General features: G+C 47.7%; 1 protein-coding gene across 4 annotated transcripts in view; it reads left to right on the top strand.

Moving 5' to 3' along the window:
* The window catches only part of ahrra (aryl-hydrocarbon receptor repressor a), a 74,494-nt gene that overhangs the window by 19,745 nt on the left and 37,289 nt on the right, over positions 1-17,460 (top strand). The window lies entirely within an intron of this gene.

Here is a 17,460-nt window from a genome sequence, read left to right as displayed (position 1 = left end):
TCTGTCGGGGCGAGATCACACACTGATGTGGTGAGAGGCTCCAGCGTAAGTCTACCCGTCTCTTTCTGCTCCACGCCATCCGTACGACGGCGTTGAAATGAGCCCGATGCGGCCGCGTGCCAGCCGCTCCCGGTGTGTGTGTTGTTGTCTGTGATAAAAGAGGAAGAGAAAGGCCACAGAGCCGCAGACTCACGCCAGGCGTACGCCACTCGTGACGTCAGCCGGTAGAAGCTGGAGACGGTTCTGAAACTAAGCGTCCGTCGTGCAATAGAGGAAGGAGGCAACGAGAGAAAACAAGCAGTCTGCATTATTACTCTCATGTTCAAATCTTTACAGACTGATGTAAGCCCCCTCGCTCCCACTATTTGGGTTAATCCTTTTCATGTCGAGTCTGTATCTAATCGAGTCAATACAAAGTTCAGAGAGAGGGAAGTGCTGCAGCGTGATCGCTCTTTCTGAATGGAGCCTTTGCTGAGGGGTGAAAATGGGTATCAGGTCACATTATAGTCTGACTTTGTGTTTACTAAACTCTCAGTGACCTCGCTCTTTTTCCTTCCCCAAACTCAGCAACCTTCGAGCAGACAAGACGGCAGGCCAGAGGCCGTGAATCAGTCCGTAAGAGAAGGGAAAAGGTTCAGCTGGAGAAAGGTCAACATGTGGTCAAAAACAAGAATCTGAATCGCTGACTGAAACCAACTGTTACTCACATTCCTTCAACACGACTGCAGAAGATGTTCTGTGCAGCTTGGCCACCTTCTTCTTAAAGTGCATATTTCCTGCTGTGTTCACACATCGGGATCTGTCCTGGACGAAACAGTCACAGTGTGAATCCTCCAACCAAGACGAAGCAGAAAACATCAACATAAAAGCTTAAAGCATTAAAACAGCAGTGACCACAGTCACCTTCAGCCGGTCACTCTCCATGTATGGTTTCAAAGAGCCTGGCTGCAGTACTTCCTCCTTTTCTTTCACTGAGACTGTGAATGCATCGTGTTCCCATCACCTAAACAAAACCTCGCCATGACACGGGACGCGGTCTCTTCGTCCGCGTCGTCTTTCACGGGGGAAAAGTTCCTGCTGTGGTGTGAGAGGTCAGGTGGTCAGGTTAAGCTAAGCTAACAGGTGCAAACATTTTTCAGGTGTTGGCGTGGAGCCCGGCTCTGCGTCACGGGCGGAAGGTCGGCTCCATTGAAGTCATCATCCACTAACAAACCTGTTTGAACAGTCATGTCGGATGTGTTTGCATGTTTGGACAGAGGGCAGAGCAATAAGACCGACGTTATTCGTTTCTGAGCGTTTTCTTAACAGACCGGTCTTAAAGCACTCAGCGAAGGTTTCTTCTCTCGTCTGTTGAAGCAGACTTTAATCATAATACCTGGAAACATGGTTTCACAGCTTTAACCAGCGTGTCGGCTGTGAACCAATGAGCCTGACGTAAACATGAAGAACGACTTTAAAGAGATGAAAAAAAGATGGAGGACAACGCATCCAAAAGAGACAGAAGGTCAGTGAGGCGTGTTGGTCACGAACCTGCCTTCAAGCCCGGCGTGGAAACAACCAAAACTTTAGTTCATTAAACATCATAACCAACAAACACGATGAGGAGCCAGGCTCAGAGAGGCAGAGAGACATCTACATGTTGATGAGCGATTAGCCAAACAGGAAGCTGCAAATAAGACGCCAAAAGGCCGCCGTTAAACCGACTGTCAGATGAAGTAACTGATTTTATTTATCACACTTCTTATGAGCACATATTTATTGTAAATATTTCTCTTATTTTGTGAAGGCCTCGTGCAAAGATGTTTAACACCCTGCTGTAAGATCTGCACGTGCCACAGAGACGTGCCCCTTTAAACATGCAAAGAGAACACGCTAACAGCGTGTTTGCAGTCCTCTGTGATCCTCACCATCAGGTTGGAGGATTTGTTTCTCCCCAGCAGGCCGAGCTCCCGACGCTCCTCTCGAGGTTGACCTGTGGCGCTGGTATCATCATAAGATCCCACGTTGTGACATCACACTGAGGGATCGGCTGCACGCCTCATCGACCCGTTTGTTCCGTCTGTCTATACCTTTTTTGAAGTGAACACTCAAACTCAGTGAAGGTCGAAGCCTTTGACCTTCTCCCTCGCCCCCGTTGTTTGACTCAATTGCGGCGTTAGCGCGACCAGCAGAGAGGAGTCAGTTAAACTTCTGGGGTAATTAGTCTCAACTTGGAGGGCAGTAAATCAATGCTGGTGTTGATGCCGGACGATTGCATATTTCAGTCCTGCAGCACGCAACGCACCAAAGCCCGAAGGATGCTGGGAGTCCCGCCGCTCATCAGCCCATCGTGTCAGTTAAATGTCACATGTCACAACAAGCCTGCAGACAGATACACGCGGACTGACCAGCGCTACTGTGCAGTAGGTGGCACGCCATCTCCAGTTCACCCTCAGCTCTGATATTATGACTGACACAGACGCAGGTCTTATTCTTCTTTGACACTTCCTGAGATGATTAAGAGCGCGCAGGCCGAGATGATCACCGTCACACGAGGGATATAGAAACACTCATTTCCTCCCTGTGGGGTTCTGCCCTTCTGTTTGTGTCGCTGACCCCTGGAGAAAAAAAAAAAAAAGATCACCTCTCATCTCCATGTGCTTCATGAAGAGTGCGTGATCAGGCTAAATGCCAGCGCTCAGGCTTTTCTCCTTCCTCTTTCCTACACATGCGATGTCTGTAAATCCGTGCAGCGAGACCCTGCTCATTTGTTCTCAATGCGCCGCCGTAATGTGGACACTAAGCATGATGTTTGGTTTCATTTCAACAGCTTTAAGTTTGACCAGTTACCTTCATGCTGGATCAAAACTGGATCACTAACCAGTTATAACTGTTGAAGTTGTAACTCAGTGTTGGAGTTGTTGGAGTTGCTCTTGAAGTGGGTTCTGGGTAACGCTGGTCGAGTGTTGTCTCTAGTCAGTGACTCTAAGGTGCTTCAGCCTCCTTCAGGTCTGACTCTATTGTAGTTCAGACCTGAAGGAGGCTGACTCTATTGTAGTTCAGACCTGAAGGAGGCTGACTCTGTTGTAGTTCAGACCTGAAGGAGGCTGACTCTATTGTAGTTCAGACCTGAAGGAGGCTGACTCTGTTGTAGTTCAGACCTGAAGGATTCTGACTCTATTGTAGTTCAGACCTGAAGGAGGCTGACTCTATTGTAGTTCAGACCTGAAGGAGGCTGACTCTGTTGTAGTTCAGACCTGAAGGAGGCTGACTCTGTTGTAGTTCAGACCTGAAGGAGGCTGACTCTGTTGTAGTTCAGACCTGAAGGAGGCTGACTCTGTTGTAGTTCAGACCTGAAGGAGGCTGACTCTGTTGTAGTTCAGACCTGAAGGAGGCTGACTCTATTGTAGTTCAGACCTGAAGGAGGCTGACTCTATTGTAGTTCAGACCTGAAGGAGGCTGACTCTATTGTAGTTCAGACCTGAAGGAGGCTGACTCTGTTGTAGTTCAGACCTGAAGGAGGCTGACTCTGTTGTAGTTCAGACCTGAAGGAGGCTGACTCTGTTGTAGTTCAGACCTGAAGGAGGCTGACTCTATTGTAGTTCAGACCTGAAGGAGGCTGACTCTGTTGTAGTTCAGACCTGAAGGAGGCTGACTCTGTTGTAGTTCAGACCTAAAGGAGGCTGACTCTGTTGTAGTTCAGATAAAGCACCCGGCACTCGCTGCTTGTATGTTTGTTATTGACGTTGCAGCCAGTTATTAGCGGCCTAATGATTCATGCTAAATTACACATTAGTTGCATGTCGGCTCACTCTCCCACCCTTTTGCATGTGTGCTGACCCACTCGGTCACACAATAGCTGTTAACTGGTGCAACAGGGCGGCCATGAAAATCCCTTGTATGTGTGGAGAAGCGTGAATGGCAGAGCCGCCTTATGCGTTTAGGATCCTCACAGCTAACTCATTAGTTGCTTGAATCAAAGGCATGACACTGTCTTTGTCCCTGCCTGGCCTCTCGTGCCACAGACACTGAACTCGCTTGAGTGGAGTTGGACTGTGTTGGCCCGGGGGGGGCCCATTGAGCCCCCTGGGATCACAAAAGGCCATAAGTGAATTACTCAAATCATTGCCGAGGGGGGCCCCCCGTTAGACGCTAACTGTAACAGCTAGTGGCGGCCGAGCGGCAACGGGAGGTGTGTTTGTGTGCAAGTGTGTGTGTGAACAGACGGGTAGAGTGTGTGTTTGAGTCTGAGTGAGTGTGAATAGACAGCCAGGGCTCATGCAGAGGGAGCAGAAGCCTTTGTTGGCCCAACACTATTGTTGGAAGCTGTCTTGTGTAATTACCGCCACAGCTACCGCCTAGCGCAGCGCGCTCAGGGACGGGGAGGGGAGCGAGCAGCGCAGCAAAGCCCCCGGAGTTTAACTTGGAAATAATATCATGGAAGCACTTTAAGCATGCATTCAAACACACGGAGTAATCCCAGAAGCTGTTTAACACCATGTTTAATATCACTGAAGTTGGTTAATAAACCTGCAGATAACATGATCTCCATCAGTCATCTCCTCCATGAGATCAGATGATGATCTTGCTCAGCGCTCAAACATTTTAACTCCTCTTTTAGTGTTTCATCACATCGCTGCTTTGACTAACATTTAACTCATTAAATATGAGTTTCATCAATGTAGGAAACTTAAATTAGCAGCAGCTCGGTGTGCAGCCCCCAAAGTCCCAACAAAGGACCTCGCAGAGGCACATTTAGTCATGATTTATTTTTAGGCTTTTTGTTGTGGATAAAGATGGAAATTGGGAGAGAGAGTCGGGAATGACCTGAAAAACAAGCTGCAGGTCGTCCTAGTACCTGGGCTGCACACTTGGAGGACTGAAGGCTTCATGCATGGCGTGAGACCGATCCGCTAGTCCACAGGTGTCAAACTCCAGTCCTGGAGGGCCGGCTTCCTCAGACTGTTAGATGTCTCCTGCTTTAAACCAACGTGTTGTCATCAAGCTCTGCAGAAGCCTGAGAACGAGTCACTCATTGGATTCAGCTGCGTCCGAGCAGGGAGACGTCTAACCGGCCCTCCAGGACTGGAGTTTGACACCCCTGCGCTAGTCCATCCCAAAGACACATTTTCCTAAACAGGAACTAATGAATTCTTTGTCTTTACTTTTATAATCTAGCCCTGACTAGTTTTCTTCACTTTCGGAGATGACGAGTCCTCTGCAGAAAATTCAGCACCTTGAACTCCAAAACTAAAAGCTTTGCTAACGTCAGAAGGAGTAGCTCACTTTGCAGCCCCCGCCTCGACACGCTGAGTTCACCTAAAGTGCTAAAAAAAAACACACATAACTGCTGAAGTGTTTTATCTGGTAACAATCACAAGTTCTGTTTGCACGGGGAGGAGGAGAGCTAACACTTAGCTTCTCAGCTAGGAATGAAGCTAGCCTCTTTAGCTGCAGCTCAGCGGGCAGCCGCTCACGAAACTTTTTATACGATACATGAAACGTGATTCAGTGATCCATGAATAAATGCAGAAAAGCATCCAAATCTGCATCAGCTCTTCAGTCATCTTTGAAGCTGCTTCTTGAGACACACGAGAGGCTGCGCTGCCTAAAAGTTAGCGAGGAGGAAGTTAGCAGGAGATTGTCTCCAATGATTGGTTATTGAATAACAAGAATTTAGCTAACATTGTTAACCGAGGACTTCTGTTTGTGTTGCCTTCAAAGGTTTATAAATGTAGGATCATGATCCGGCCGATGTGTCAGACTCATCTTAGAGACACTCGGGTGTCGTCAGGCAGGAAGCTCTTCATGTTTATGTTGATCATAGAAACAAATCACATGACTCCTCAGTGTGTCCAAGCTGTTCTCACTCTGCAGATAATGAAGGAGAGTATGACACTCATCTTTCTCATTACTTACATTTGTTCTGCTTCTGGTTTGCAGCGGCTGCTTTTATGAGCACATTACTCCAGAATGCTTAAACCCAAAGACAGCAGATTTCCTCGTTCCCTTCACAAACAAATAGACTTTGTTGATCTCCATGCAAACATGCAATATGTGCTACAGATCGAGCCCGGCCCAGAGCCACATGTCGACAGCATGTTGGATAACTCATGAAGCCTCAGAACAGTCACGTCCTCATTTGTTGTGACATGCAGGCAGAGAAGCGGCTCCCTGAGTTTAGGAAAAGTTTTCCGGGCTCTGTTTATTGTGGGATTACTGAATTTGAGAATCCATTTAGGAACAGCGCAGGAATGCAAATGAACAAAAGCTGGTAATGGGCCTTGATTGGAATTCAGCATCGCAGAGCTAACCTAATCAATAGCAGCATCCGAGAATGAGACGGCGTTTTTCCAAGCCCGTGTGTGTCCCTCTGTTGTCCAGCTCGCATGCTTTTAAAGACTGAACACAAAGAACTGATTGATTAAAGATTCACTCTCCTCAACTCGACACTGGCTGTCATCCTGGCTCAAATGGCCACTGGTTTCCTCCCAGTGAATACCCTATTAGCTACAGCACAACCAATTTAACATGGCCACCCGCATAAAAAGCTCAGCGGTGTCAGTAATGCGATCTGTTGATGGCTAAACTGAGCGGATGGAGAGGCTATTCACTGTGGCTGATGAGTGAACTCAGTGACACTGCTGCTCTGGCACCATGTGGACCAGCGACACACACCAGTAACCAGCAGGAAGTATGAAAGGGAACTCTTTTATACATATTTTACACTATCAGCAAAGCCACAAAAAAACCCACTAAATACTTTATAAATTGTGGATTTTTTTCTGCAAACATTCAGGAGAAAAGGAAGAAAGTGAATCCTTGTGTAAATAATATTTCTGATCAGAATCGGGGTCGTGCTTGTTCTCTGAAGGGTTCACTGGCTTGTTTTCTCTGTCATCTCCATTTATCTTAATTGCAGCATGCTTCAATGTGCGGCGGCGGCGGCAGCTGTTTCCTGATGTAAATCAATACGTTTCCATGTGGTTGGAAAGATCACTAAGCAAAGGTGGCATCTGACCCGATCCAGCTCGATAGGCTAACTAGCAGATGAGGTCTCCTTTCATCAGCGATGGATACGGGGAAGCTCGCCTCAGTGTGGAGAAGCTCAGAGAGGCGATGCTTTTGTTCAGTCTTTGTCGTTTACCATCCTGTAAATGATTGTCAGCCACATTTGTTGGTTTCTTTCTTGTTGGCACAGAAGGGCTTATTAATGATGACCAGAGGACGCGAGGTTTTTTTTAAGGGTTTATGTGACTTTATCGGCGGCCGACTCGGCTGCACCCGCCGCTCAGGCTGAACTCTGATTGAACTCCGGCTGAATTATGATCGAATGAGTGAGCCTCACTAAATATTTTTAGGATGGGGACTGACACAAGCAGAGGGCATGCAGCGGGAGGTAGAGGAGATTAAGGCAGTCCCTCTTCATCGTACATACACACAGAGACAGACACAACAGAGTCAAAGATCAGCAGCAGCAGGATGCCCTCCGACTCTGAGGCTCATTGTTAAAGAGGAGCAGCTCTGCAGGGCTAAATGTCTCACCCAGGCTGCCAGGTACCCAGTGAGTCAGGAGGGCGAGAGAGAGAGAGGGAGAGAGAGAGAGAGAGAGAGAGAGAGAGAGAGGGAGAGAGAGAGGGAGGGAGAGAGAGAGGGAGGGAGAGGGAGAGAGGGAGGGAGAGAGAGAAGGAGAGAGAGAGAGAGAGAGAGAGAGAGAGGGAGAGAGAGAGGGAGAGAGGGAGAGAGAGGGAGGGAGAGAGAGAGAGAGAGGGAGAGAGAGGGAGGGAGAGAGAGAGAGAGAGAGAGAGAGAGGGAGAGAGAGAGAGGGAGGGAGAGAGAGAGAGAGAGAGAGAGGGAGGGAGAGAGAGAAGGAGAGAGAGAGAGAGAGGGAGGCGGCGGTTGCGTGACTTGTGCTTGTTTCAGCCCTTCAGCCCTCCAGGCTTTATTTGTTAGCCAGGAGAAAGGAAGGTATATCTTAAGTGTTCACCAGTAAACAGAGCCATGAAGGAGCCCTAATGCTTACTTTATTTCAGATCTGTGTGTGTGTGTGTGTGTGTGTGTGTGTGTGTGTGCGCGCCCTGTAAAACATTGTGGGCAGATCCAATCTCACATCAAACACTGGGTTGAGTTGCATCACAATGTTAAAGTCTGGAGGAGGGGACGATTTAGCAAAACCAGAAATGTTTATAACACAATAAATGAAAGTCCCGTTTCCACCGAGCGATCCGGTTCAGTACGGCCCGGTTCACTCTGATCCTGCTCGCGTTGCTCTAACATGTATGACATCACAGCAGCACCGTGTAGCCTGCAAAAAACCCAACGTGGAAGAAGAAGGCACAAACCGATGGATGACGTCCAGCAGAGGTTTAGCCATGACGGTGCTGTTCGGTTATTTCACAGAACTGAAGCTTTAAAAGACGAAGTCATGAAAGTCGTTCTAGAAGCTTCTCTTCATTTATTAATGTGTTGAAACCAACAAAAACTCAACAGGAGATACTTTTTATGACAATTGAAGCGTGGTTGCTCGCCAGTTTTGTCGTCTGTGTGTGTGTGTGTGTGTGTGTGTGTGTGTGTGTGTGTGTGTGTCTGGGGGAGTTTGTGGTAAAAGCTCTCGGGGGCTTTCTAAGTGGCTGTAAAGACAAAAGGAGAAAAAGAGTCACAGAAGAAGAAAGTGAATAATAGAAGAAGAAGAAAGCTTCTTTTAAACTTCTGTTTTTATTGTCGTTTTGTTTGTTTGTGTTTTTGACTTCAAGGCGCTGATGAGTGAAATCAACTAAAACCAGCGTGTTCTCCCCGTGCACGCCGTGAGTTCTCCCCGTGCACGCCGTGAGTTCTCCCCGTGCACGCCGTGAGTTCTCCCCGTGCACGCCGTGAGTTCTCCCCGTGCACGCCGTGAGTTCTCCCCGTGCACGCCGTGAGTTCTCCCCGTGCACGCCGTGAGTTCTCCCCGTGCACGCCGTGAGTTCTCCCCGTGCACGCCGTGAGTTCTCCCCGTGCACGCCGTGGCTTCTCCCCGTGCACGCCGTGGCTTCTCCCCGTGCACGCCGTGAGTTCTCTCCGTGCACGCCGTGAGTTCTCCACGTGCACGCCGTGAGTTCTCCCCGTGCACGCCGTGAGTTCTCCCCGTGCACGCCGTGAGTTCTCCCCGTGCACGCCGTGAGTTCTCCCCGTGCACGCCGTGAGTTCTCCCCGTGCACGCCGTGGGTTCTCCACGTGCACGCCGTGAGTTCTCCCCGTGCACGCCGTGGGTTCTCCACGTGCACGCCGTGAGTTCTCCACGTGCACGCCGTGAGTTCTCCCCGTGCACGCCGTGAGTTCTCTCCGTGCACGCCGTGAGTTCTCCCCGTGCACGCCGTGGCTTCTCCCCGTGCACGCCATGAGTTCTCTCCGTGCACGCCGTGGCTTCTCCCCGTGCACGCCGTGGCTTCTCCCCGTGCACGGCATCAGTTCTCCTCGTGCACGCCGTGAGTTCTCCCCGTGCACGCCATGAGTTTTCCTCGTGCACGCCGTGAGTTCTCCCCGTGCACGCCGTGAGTTCTCCCCGTGCACGCCGTGAGTTCTCCCCGTGCACGCCGTGAGTTCTCCCCGTGCACGCCGTGAGTTCTCCCCGTGCACGCCGTGAGTTTTCCTCGTGCACGGCGTGGGTTCTCCTCGTGCACGCCGTGAGTTCTCCCCGTGCACGCCGTGAGTTTTCCTCGTGCACGCCGTGAGTTCTCCCTGTGCACGGCGTGAGTTCTCTCCGTGCATGGCGTGAGTTCTCTCCGTGCATGGCGTGAGTTCTCCTCGTGCACGGCGTGAGTTCTCTCCGTGCATGGCGTGAGTTCTCTCCGTGCACGCCGTGAGTTCTCTCCGTGCACGCCGTGAGTTCTCTCCGTGCACGGCGTGAGTTCTCTCCGTGCACGGCGTGAGTTCTCTCCGTGCACGGCGTGAGTTCTCTCCGTGCATGGCGTGAGTTCTCCCTGTGCACGCTGTGCGTTCTCTCCGTGCACGCTGTGAGTTCTCTCCGTGCACGCCGTGAGTTCTCCCCGTGCATGGCGTGGGTTCTCCCCGTGCATGGCGTGGGTTCTCCCCGTGCACGCCGTGGGTTCTCCCCGTGCACGCCTTGAGTTCTCCTCCCTCAGTCCAATCACATGCTGGTTACCTGCTGACCCTGAACAGGAAGGAGCGGTCTGTCTGCTTTAATGGAGCTGTGTGTGGAACACACTCAGCAGAGTGTGAAAGGGTTCTTCAGGTGATCTTGTTCCATGTTCCTGCTGTGTGATGTGTTACCACCGTGTATGTGTGTGTGTGTGTGTGTGTGTGTGTGTGTGTGTGTGTGTGTGGATGACAGTATATTGATCTTTTATCTCAGGCTGATTGACTTCAGGTCAAATGAAGAGTTGAACAGCGTCTTTATGTGACACACTCAGCTCACTAAAGTGACACTTCTTCCACCTTCAGCCGTTTTATCTCAACTCAAACTTTGTCATGGTCCCAAATGTCTGACGATGTGCGTGTGCACATGTCTGACGATGTGCGTGTGCACATGTCTGACGATGTGCATGTGCACATGTGTGACGATGTGCGTGTGCACATGTCTGACGATGTGCGTGTGCACATGTGTGACGATGTGCGTGTACATGTGTGACGATGTGCGTGTGCACATGTCTGACGATGTGCGTGTGCACACGTCTGACGATGTGCGTGTGCACATGTCTGACGATGTGCGTGTGCACATGTCTGACGATGTGCATGTGCAGGGACGTGTGGTCTGTCGGCCAGCTCTTTGTGTTTGTGACCTTATTAGAAAAGGAGCGCGGAGCCTGTGGACCTCTGAGGGGCGAGCTCAGCGCTGATCTAATGACTTATTCATGGGGCGCGATGGCACGGCCTCTTAAAGACGCTACATGACAGAGAGCACAGGGATCAAGTCAGATCATCATATCAGGTGCAGGAGCTCATCACGGCTAATGCAGTCCGATCAGTGTGCAGGCAGCGATCCTGTGCCGCTGGTTGATTCAGAGGCAGAAGGAGAGAGAATAAAGAAAGAGGAGGAAAGGAGAGAACGAGGTGTCAGACTGTGTTTCTGTCCCACAGGATCCTGTTTAAATTGGCATGTTGCAGGGAGAGCACTGTTAGACTGAATTTAAACAGCTGCAGGCTTCACCCACAGCAACACACACACACACACACACACACACACTCACTCATGCACACACACACTCACTCATGCTCACACACACGGTGGCCCTCCCCTGCTCTAAGTTTGCGTGCGGAGCTGGGAAATTCTCCATGCTAATGTGCCAGGGTTTGTTTTCATCATCAAATTGCAAATGTTTTAAATATGCATCACACACACACACACACACACACACACAAACACACTGCACACACACTTAGAGTACCTACATTATCCAGTCAAAGCATTGACAGTCTAATACTTGTTTTCATAAAGCTGAAGACGCTTCCACCCTTGTTTATTTTTCGCTCTCGTCACTTTTCACTCATATTTAATCTCTAACGTTTTCTGACCTTTAAAGAATCTCAACGCTCTCCCTGCCGCCGGCAGCGTCTCCACATTAACACGTGTGTGACTGAGAGAACACAACAGAGGGTCAGTGTGTGTGTTAAATACACAGGTTCAGATGGACAAAGATTCTTTATTTATTTATAGTTGTTCAATTCGTCTCCTTTAAATCCTGTTTTCACAGTGTCGGCTGCAGCGCCTGTTCTGTGACAGTAAATGAAAACATGGTGGATTAAACAGCTCACAGCCCCCCCGCACACTTACAGATTCATTCTGGGACCTGGGTGTCAAAGGTCACCGTGGACGACGGGCAGTTAGAAGTGATTTTCAGAGCTTCTTTCTTCAGACAGCTCGCTGGCGTCCTCGGAGTTCCCCCCACATAACAGGACATCAGATCATGAAATATTCAACGTGTTTAATATTTACCATTTGAAGTCGGGATGTCCCTGACGTCCATCTGAGCAGATGGGATCACTCTGAAGTCCTCACGCCACAGAAACACAAATGTCTCGCACTTTGAATAACAGCAGGTCACAAAAACAAAACAACTTCCCCACGATGAGTAAAAACCCAAGACTTTCAACATGTCATGGGGGGGGGGTGGGGGGGGGGCACATGGTTCTGCACAGCTAACACAGCATGGCCAATAATGTGGTAGGGTGAGAAATGTTTCCCAAACCAGACCAGACAAATCTGGCCCTCGGCTTCACCCGGCGTCTGACAGCACGAACACGTTAAAGAGCTTTAAACATGAAGAGGACAAGTTACCATGGCAACATGATGCACCTGGGCAGCGACAGAGTCGAGTCAAACACACCTGACATGGAGGCCGTGGATGTGTTAGGAAAGGAAACGCCGTCAGAAAATCTGTGAATTTGACAAATTAAATGTGATAAATTGTCAGAGTGGAGTCTAACCCAGTTTCCCTCTGTCAGAGTGAGCGCCGGCCCGGCAGACAGCCCGGCAGACAGTGCGACGCTGAGACGACGCTGATATGACAGCTTGTTCCCACGTTGAAAGGCAGAGTAAATATAGCAGCAGAATCAAACCTGAGTCACATCCACTCGTCCTTTCACAAACCAGGACTTCGCTACGTGCCTGATACAAAGCGTGCTGTACCATCATATTGTAAAAACTTTGCTCGGGATGATGTTGAACTTTGTTACCTCTTGCTGTCAAATGTTTGCTGCGAGCTCTTATTTGATTTTCTGCGGAGAAACAGCAAATCTTTGCTTGAAGTTATGGATAACCCAGTTTAGGAGTTTAGCAGTGTGAAATGTTCGCTCAGGGTTTAGAAAGTCTGTTCACTTCAAAACTTATATAAATTTATATCTGGGGAACTTCAATCCAACAACAAGGATTATTTCTGTTTCCTGTCCAGAAAAACAAAACGACAGCAGACAAACTTGAATTAACCTGCGAGCCTCCAGCTCATCTGTTCTTATTGTTTTCATTGTAACATGTTTTTTAATCTCGCCATCGACTCCTCCCCCGCTCGCTGCAGGAGGGAAGACTAAATGAATATAGAATATGGTTAGGAGAGCTGCTGTCTGCACAGAGTGAAGAGCCACGTTCAACAGTCACTGTTGTGAAAGCTTTAAATAAAGTAAATCCAGTTAATGATGTTTGAGGAGGTGATAAAAGAAAACATCTTCTCTGCACTGAAATAGACTCAGTGATTCCTTCCATGAGTAACAGGAGGCTAAACAACAGATCACTGGAGACTTCTGCCTGATGACTCACCAAATACAAGTCTTCAGAAAGGAGAGAGAGAGAGGGAGAGAGAGAGAGAGAGAGAGAGGGAGAGAGAGAGAGAGAGAGGGAAAAGGAGAGAGAGGGAGAGAGAGAGAGGGAGAGAGGGAGAGAGAGAGAGGGAGAGAGAGAGAGAGAGAGGGACTAAAAGAAGAGAGAGAGAGAGAAAAGGAGAAAGGGGGAGAGATAAAGAGAGAGAGAAAAGGAGAGAGAGAGGGAAAGAAAGAGAGAGAGAGAGAAAAGGAGAGAGAGAGAAAAGGAGAGAGAGAGAGGGAAAGAAAGAGAGAGAGAGAGAAAAGGAGAGAGAGAGGGAGAGAGAGAAAAGGAGAGAGAGAGAGAGAAAAGGAGAGAGAGAGAGAAAAGGAGAGAGAGAGAGAGAAAAGGAGAGAGAGAGAGAAAAGGAGAGAGAGAGGGAGAGAAAAGGAGAGAGAGGGAGAGAAAAGGAGAGAGAGAGAGAGAAAAGGAGAGAGAGAGGGAGAAAAGGAGAGAGAGAGAGAAAAGGAGAGGGAGAGAAAAGGAGAGAGAGAGAGAGAGAGGGAGAAAAGGAGAGAGAGAGAAAAGGAGAGAGAGAGGGAGGTGGGGACCATAATAACATCATTGTGACTGTTTGAAGTAGCATCAGGCCTATTTCCCAGATACAGTAAGTACAGGCTGTCTGCATGTCTGCTGGTCTCTCGCCACTCAAAGGCCACATTCATGGAGGCGCTGCCGCCCTCACAGAGGGCAATTGGATCCACCGGATACCCTTCCCTTCTCACGCAATGTTGTGTAAACCCGGGGAAAATGACCTCAATATGTCCTAAACCAGTTAAGGATGAAGATGCCGCGCCCGCTCACATGTCTCAGGCATGATAATGTGCTGATGGTTTTATAAACGCTGGCTCTCATGCACACTCAGTGAGTGTTTGTCCATTTGTCTCTGAGCTGATGTTGACGGCTCGTCTGTTCTCATCTCAGCCTTTTGTCTTTCATCTGTATCCTCACCCAGAAAACACCTCGACCATGTGCTGCTGTCACAAACACACAGACGAGCATGCTTTCCTTCAGCATGTCGGAGGATTGAGTCAGCTTGAACATGAACTGATTTACAGCCCGAGCCGTAAAACAAAGTTCACTTTCATGTGATTTAAATAACCTCACATCAAACCTTAACTTTCCTCTGCAGTTGTTGTATTACCTCTTCTTCTCTGCCTGTTTTTTCTTGTGCTCTCACTCTCGTTGTCTCCGTATTCAGACCTGAAGGCAGCAGGGTTATTTTATTTTTATTCATTTTGGCCGTCTTTGAGTTTGTTAATCTTCTCTTTAATCCTCCCTCTCTCTCCTGGAGCCGCGGCTCGTCGGCCTGCAGGCCTGGACAGCTTCAACCTGCAGACCGACCTGTGGGTGTGACTCAAGCTCTCTCTTTGCTTTCATTGTACTTCATTGTTTTTACTCTCACCTTCATGTCCTCCCGCTCACGTGGACAAACATGGAGACTTTAAAGTCGATGCAAAAAAACGAATTTAAAGTCATAATTATGTGCTGAAATAAGAGTGAAATAAATAAGACTGAAAGATCGAAAGATTTAATTATCACGGAAAAATGACAAAATAGTTCAACAGACAAAAATAAAGAGAGAAAACAATCATAAATAATAAATGAAACAACATTTTAAAAGAAATATAATTTATAATAATGAGATAAAACGGTTATAAAAACATAATTACAAGATAAAAAGACAAAATAACAAGATAATTAAATACAGTAATAATATAAATTTGGTTAAATGTTTAGATTATTAGATTAAAAAAAATAAAATTAGATAAAAGTCATAACAAAGTGAAAAAATTGAAAAATATAAAAACATATTAAAGTTAAAAATATTATGGACCGAAGTCATGATAACAAGGTTAATAAGAAAGATTAAAAAAAAAAATTAAAAAGTCTGAAAAAAAAAGTTCAAGAAAAAAGTCAAAATAAACTTTCTGACTCTAAAATAGAAACTAAACATTTTTCATGATAAAACATCAAGGTTTTTAAAAATATTTTTCTAAATTATGAAAACAAAACTGAGGAGTTATGAGATAATTAATTACAAACTTCAACATTCTGACAAACAAAGTAAAACAATGGAGAAAAGTCAGATTTCAAAATAAAAGTCTGAATAATGAGATAAAAAGTCTTCATTTAAATGTTTGAATATTAAGATGAACGCTGAAATCATTCATCTGTTTTTCTTCGCCGTGTTTCCACACCTTGACGACCTTTTTGAGGTCGGCATGCCACTCTATAAATAATTCATAATCCTAACACGGCGCCGTGTGTGACGGGAAGTAAAAGGCAGAAAGGAAGAATAAAACGAGAAGAGACCTGCTGCATAATTCATGCAGGGCATCACTCTAACATTTTCAATGCTGAATGTCAGCCAGAGCGATTCACGTAGAGACTCGGCCTCCTGATTGGCTGAGTCTTGTGATGGTTGTTAGGACGCTGTGGTCGACATTTAAATATGTTTCCTTTTGTCTCCTGATCCGTCAGACGATTTTCAGGCCGGCTGATTGGAGAGCTTACGGCCTGTCAGGTCGGCTGATAGATCGTGGTGTAACACCTCTCGTGGTTAGAGTCAGCAGCTGGATGGATCACAGAGTTAAACACCTGCCAGGATCCTTCAGGCCGGAGCCTCTTTTTCTTGGCAGGCCGCTCCTCTCTGCTACTTCAAGTCCTCCAGCTTCTCATGCAACCTCTGCGGGCCAAAGTCTCCGTCCATTTCCAGCCCTGTTTACACTCCTCCTCCTCCACGCCGCCTGATGTCACCACAAAAAACACAAACTGAGGTTCAACGAGCTGGAAAATCTTGTTCTAGTTAGTGAAGGATTATCGGCCACTCTGTGTAGAGAGAGCGTCAAAATGTCAATGTAGATTAACTAGCCGGAGAGCAGGTGCAAAGGTTTCTGTTTAATCCTTACGTTCAGACTTGCACACTCTTTAGGCTTCAAGCAAAGTCTGTCCGAACACAAGCTGCCTGTCTTCAGTGCTACACTTCATGTAATAGGGTTAGCTTTCGTTAGCAGCTTGGTTAGCTTCCATTAGCAGCTCAGTTAGCTTTCGTTAGCAGCTCAGTTAGCTTTCGTTAGCAGCTTGGTTAGCTTCCGTTAGCAGCTCGATTCTCTTGGAGTTCAAACGTCTCCTGAGGAGTGAAAGTGAAAGATCTCTTCAGAAAAATTAGCATTAAAGTTTACGTAGTTCTGCAAAACGTCGGAAAATAAAAGTCCTAAAGTCAGGCAATATCAGATATTGTTCGGCTTATGTGAGATAAGGTTGCTGGTTTTTTGGTTCATGTTTTCTTGTTTTTAATTGTTGTTCCTTCAAACTCCTGCACACGCTCAGTAAAGATCTAAATACAACCGTTTGATTCCTGCGACACGAAGAATACAAACGGGGCGTCGGATTAAAAATCAGCGTGTTGTGCTGTTTCGGGCTGCGTCATTCATGGCGGCTAGAAAACACGCTGTTAGGACACGCTGTTAGCACACGCTGCTAGGACACGCTGTTAGGACACACTGCTAGGACACAATGTTAGGACACGCTGTTAGGACACACTGCTAGGACACAATGTTAGCACAAGCTGTTAGGACACGCTGTTAGGACACACTGCTAGGACACAATGTTAGGACACGCTGTTAGGACACGCTGTTAGCACACAATGTTAGGACACGCTGTTAGGACACGCTGTTAGCACACAATGTTAGCACAAGCTGTTAGGACACACTGCTAGGACACAATATTAGCACAAGCTGTTAGGACACGCTGTTAGCACACAATGTTAGGACACGCTGTTAGGACACACTGCTAGGACACAATGTTAGCACAAGCTGTTAGGACACGCTGTTAGGACACACTGCTAGGACACAATGTTAGCACAAGCTGTTAGGACACGCTGTTAGCACACGCTGCTAGGACACGCTGTTAGCACAAGCTGTTAGCACACGCTGCTAGGACATGCTGTTAGCACAAGCTGTTAGGACACGCTGCTAGGACAAGCTGTTAGCATACGCTGCTAGGACAAGCTGTTAGCACAAGCTGTGAGGACACGCTGTTAGCACAAGCTGTTAGCACAAGCTGTTAGGACACGCTGTTAATTTAAAGTCGTCACTCAGGAATACGTGGCTGTCTTTGTCCGATGGAGACGGCGTTATTTGAGTGTTTAACTTTAAACGTGAAGGCTTTTAAAACTCTCTCAGGAG

The sequence above is a fragment of the Symphodus melops genome, assembly GCF_947650265.1.
Source record: "Symphodus melops genome assembly, chromosome: 14".
Classification (NCBI taxonomy): Eukaryota; Metazoa; Chordata; class Actinopteri; order Labriformes; family Labridae; genus Symphodus; species Symphodus melops.
This window is presented reverse-complemented; position numbering and strand designations above follow the sequence as displayed.